General features: G+C 55.9%; 2 non-coding genes and 1 pseudogene across 2 annotated transcripts in view; all 3 read right to left on the minus strand.

Annotated features, from left to right (window-relative positions):
* The window catches only part of LOC146725131 (large subunit ribosomal RNA), a 4042-nt gene extending 2571 nt beyond the window's left edge, over window positions 1-1471 (minus strand). Inside the window, exon 1 of the ribosomal RNA XR_014925045.1 lies at window positions 1-1471. This exon is cut by the window's left edge and continues 2571 nt beyond it. This is a non-coding gene — a ribosomal RNA (large subunit ribosomal RNA).
* A 1041-nt stretch (window positions 1472-2512) lies between these two features.
* Window positions 2513-2667, minus strand: LOC146725132 (5.8S ribosomal RNA). Its single transcript, XR_014925044.1, has one exon. It is a non-coding gene; the product is annotated as a 5.8S ribosomal RNA (ribosomal RNA).
* An 809-nt stretch (window positions 2668-3476) lies between these two features.
* Window positions 3477-4559, minus strand: LOC146725133 (small subunit ribosomal RNA; annotated as a pseudogene; the record flags this gene model as incomplete).

Here is a 4559-nt window from a genome sequence, read left to right on the forward strand (position 1 = left end):
AAATGGCCCACTTGGCACTCTGATCCGAAGATGCTCGTGGCTTCATAATTCAAGAAAGCCAGAGATCTCACCCATTTAAAGTTTGAGAATAGGTTGAGGTCGTTTCGGCCCCAAGGCCTCTAATCATTCGCTTTACCAGATGAGACTCGCGCGCGTTCCGTGCGGAACGGCCGAGTGCCAGCTATCCTGAGGGAAACTTCGGAGGGAACCAGCTACTAGATGGTTCGATTAGTCTTTCGCCCCTATACCCAGTTCCGACGATCGATTTGCACGTCAGAATCGCTACGGACCTCCATCAGGGTTTCCCCTGACTTCGTCCTGACCAGGCATAGTTCACCATCTTTCGGGTCCCAACGTGTACGCTCTGGGTGCGCCTCTTCTCGCGATGAGAACGAGACGCCCCGGGAGTGCGAGGCCGCATCGCGACGCGGCCCATCCTCCCTAGGTCGACGGCCAGGGCCGACCTTCACTTTCATTACGCCTTTAGGTCTCGCGACAAGTCCCAATGACTCGCGTACATGTTAGACTCCTTGGTCCGTGTTTCAAGACGGGTCCTAAGAGTACCCAAAGCAGTAGCGTCGCCGACCGGTATCGGTCTCCCGCGAGACCGCGGGAGACGTTCGCAGGCCTGTCGAAGGTGTACCGTACTGTAACCAACAGCGGGCCAGGACCGGGGACGGCGCGAAGTCCGTAACCTCCGAGTACCGTGGCGCGCGCTTGCGACGGTCTCGACGCACCGTGAATAGTGCGGCCTGATACCTTGCGCGTACCGCCGAGCAGCCGGCCGGGCGACCGAGGGTTTGTCGCGTGCCGTTTTACCGGCGACGCGACAGACACCGCACCCGGGCCGTAGACCGACACCCAGCGGGTCGCGACGTTCTACTTGGGGAGAAGTGCACGACGACGAGCGCCGGACATCGGCGCACGGTAGCGTGCCCGCGCGCGAGCCGCAAGGACTCCGCGGGACATCGCCGACCGACGCGAAGCCAGCGCCGCTGACGATGAATCTCCCCGTTCGATCTTTTGGGTTTCTTAGGTTTACCCCTGAACGGTTTCACGTACTCTTGAACTCTCTCTTCAAAGTTCTTTTCAACTTTCCCTCACGGTACTTGTTCGCTATCGGTCTCGTGGTCGTATTTAGCCTTAGATGGAGTTTACCACCCACTTAGAGCTGCACTCTCAAGCAACCCGACTCTAAGGAGAGATCCTCCCGAGGCGCGCACCGGTCGCTACGGGCCTGGCACCCTCTACGGGTAAGTGGCCCCATTCAAGATGGACTTGGACGCGACGCGGCACCTCGGGATAAGCGGATCCTCCCAAACACCACATTTCCCTGCGGCGGAACCGCGGGATTCGGTGCTGGGCTCTTTCCTGTTCGCTCGCCGCTACTGAGGAAATCCTGGTTAGTTTCTTTTCCTCCGCTTAATAATATGCTTAAATTCAGCGGGTAATCTCGCCTGCTCTGAGGTCGTCGCATAGTGAGTTTTCGTAGCCGTTTGCCTCCTCCGCGTCGCTCATCGTCGTCTCTCCTCTATAATATATATTATAAGAGGGAGAGAGAGAGAGAGCGTCGAACGAGAGAGCAGCAGCGGCAGCACACGAAATACGCGAGAAGGCAAATCGCCGGGGCGCTAACCGCACACACACTCGTTGGTGGTAATGGAGACGATATATCGCGGGGTTCGAGATTCTCGGCTCTCCCTTCTCTTTTATATACGAAATTCGGGCGGAATCGATTCGACGAGTACACGACGCGGCGCGCCGGTCCCCTTTTTTCGCTTTACGAAAATTTCGTGGACTCGGACACGCGGTCGGCTCGCGATTCAAAACCCTTCTCCGTAAAGAGGTAAAGGATTACGAATGCTCTCTCCGCCGGACGACGACGCGCCGTATATTTCTCCGTAATACCGTTATGTGTGCGGGCAAGGGCGCCTCGGCATAAGACGCGCGAGCGCTATCGCACCGAGAGACGCGGCACAGAGTGCGAGAGCAGTCCGGTCAGTCTGTGTGATGTACGGAGAGGAGAGACGGTGAGACAAGCGCTACCTACTTTCGGGAGACAACGACGCACGCGCCGCTCTAGGGAAAGCGGTGCCATTCACCGTCCTGACCCTTTTTTTTGGCCGTTTGTTGCTCCCTTCGCGCGCGCTCTTACTCTCATCCCATTTCTCCTCGGCTCTCGCGTACACACACGACTTGGATACACAACACGCTCCCCCTCTTAATTCGCGCAGCATTCTCTGGGCGCGCGTTCGCCAACGTTTTACACGCTTGTGCGCTTCTCCTCCTCATTATTATTATTATTATTTCGGTGTGTCATTTCAGACGACGCCAGGATTTGCACCGCGGCCGGTCGGCGCGGCACAGACCACCTCGGGCGAACGTCCAACGATCGCTCGTACGCCCATTGTAAGCGTTGCACAGGGCACAGGCGACGCGCGCGCCATTCTCTGGTCGCCCGCGTCGTGGCCGTGCGCGCTTTTCGGGCGCAAGCAGTTTAGGGGTACTAAAACGACCCTCAGCCAGGCGTGGTCCGGGAATTGTATCCGTGGACCGCAATGTGCGTTCGAAATGTCGATGTTCATGTGTCCTGCAGTTCACAAGTTGACGCGCAATTAGCTGCGTTCTTCATCGACCCACGAGCCAAGTGATCCACCGTTCAGGGTAATCGTTCGAAATTTTTGCGTTCGCGAAGAAACGCGCTTCTCGTTCAACCATCGTGGTTCTCTTCTCTCGGACGAGAGAGAGAGAATAATCGTGGTGGCTCTTCGATCAGCCTGTCCGCGCGCGTCCGAGGACGCGCGCGGACCGCCGCCTCCCGCCAGGGAAGGCTACGGCACAAAGATAGAGTTGTGTGTTTCTCGTTCGGAGCGTCTCTCCGCAACGGGAGAGCCGGGGCGGAAGCTCTTTGAAGAAACCGTCGGACCGACACAGTTGACAGATTGGTCGAATATCATCGATCCCTTCTCTGTGTTATATATATATATATATATTATAATAATATATGGGGGTCCTCTCGCTCGGCACTCGCGGTCGCACACCGTGTGTTCTCGGCACGCTGACCGCTGCCCCGCGACAACGGGGAGGGCGCGCGTCGACGAACGTCGTGGGTGCTGCACACACGCGTGCGCGGGCATAGGTTACCACCGGTTCGCGCTCAACGCCGAATCGACGCTCTGCGTGTGTGTATGGCCGGAAGAATGGCACACACACGAGCGTGATCGCGAAGCGTCTCGCTCCGAATCGTCGTCGAACACCGCCGGGCGCGCTGCTCTGCTTGCCGACTACTTTCGGTCAGAGAGGCGCGACGGCGTCCGCCGTTATATCAAAACACAACAACAAATTCCGTCAAATCCGTTATTTTCTTTTTCTCTGAGAGCGCCTTTTCAGCGCGTCCATTCAGTCGCCGACTGCTGCGAGCGCGCGTCTCTCCCAAAAGAGAGGACTCTCGACGCAGAGCAGGACCTCCGGAACGTTAATGATCCTTCCGCAGGTTCACCTACGGAAACCGTGTTAAGACTTTTACTTCCTCTAAATGATCAAGTTTGGTCATCTTCCCGGCAACATCGGCAATGCCGAGACATTGCCGCGCACCAGTCCGAAGACCTCACTAAATCATTCAATCGGTAGTAGCGACGGGCGGTGTGTACAAAGGGCAGGGACGTAATCAACGCGAGCTTATGACTCGCGCTTACTGGGAATTCCTCGTTCATGGGGAACAATTGCAAGCCCCAATCCCTAGCACGAAGGAGGTTCAGCGGGTTACCCGGGCCTTTCGGCCAGGGAACACACGCTGATTCCTTCAGTGTAGCGCGCGTGCGGCCCAGAACATCTAAGGGCATCACAGACCTGTTATTGCTCAATCTCGTGCGGCTAGAAGCCGCCTGTCCCTCTAAGAAGATTTGTTTTGTACGTTGGTAGTAAAAACCCGCCAGCCGAAGCCGGGGGCCTTCGCGATACCATAAGGTACGCCTATTTAGCAGGCTAGAATCTCGTTCGTTATCGGAATTAACCAGACAAATCGCTCCACCAACTAAGAACGGCCATGCACCACCACCCACCGAATCAAGAAAGAGCTATCAATCTGTCAATCCTTCCGGTGTCTGGGCCTGGTGAGGTTTCCCGTGTTGAGTCAAATTAAGCCGCAGGCTCCACTCCTGGTGGTGCCCTTCCGTCAATTCCTTTAAGTTTCAGCTTTGCAACCATACTTCCCCCGGAACTCAAAAGCTTTGGTTTCCCGGAAGCTGCCCGGAGAGTCATCGGAGGAACTTCGGCGGATCGCTAGCTGGCATCGTTTATGGTTAGAACTAGGGCGGTATCTGATCGCCTTCGAACCTCTAACTTTCGTTCTTGATTAATGAAAACATTTTTGGCAAATGCTTTCGCTTCTGTCCGTCTTGCGACGATCCAAGAATTTCACCTCTAACGTCGCAATACGAATGCCCCCATCTGTCCCTATTAATCATTACATCGGGGTTCCGAAAACCAACAAAATAGAACCGAGGTCCTATTCCATTATTCCATGAACGCAGTATTCAGGCGAAGGTAGCCTGCTTTAA

Source organism: Nylanderia fulva, unplaced genomic scaffold (genome assembly GCF_048542155.1).
Source record: "Nylanderia fulva isolate GAGA-0341 unplaced genomic scaffold, ASM4854215v1 Scaffold1023, whole genome shotgun sequence".
NCBI classification, from domain to species: Eukaryota; Metazoa; Arthropoda; class Insecta; order Hymenoptera; family Formicidae; genus Nylanderia; species Nylanderia fulva.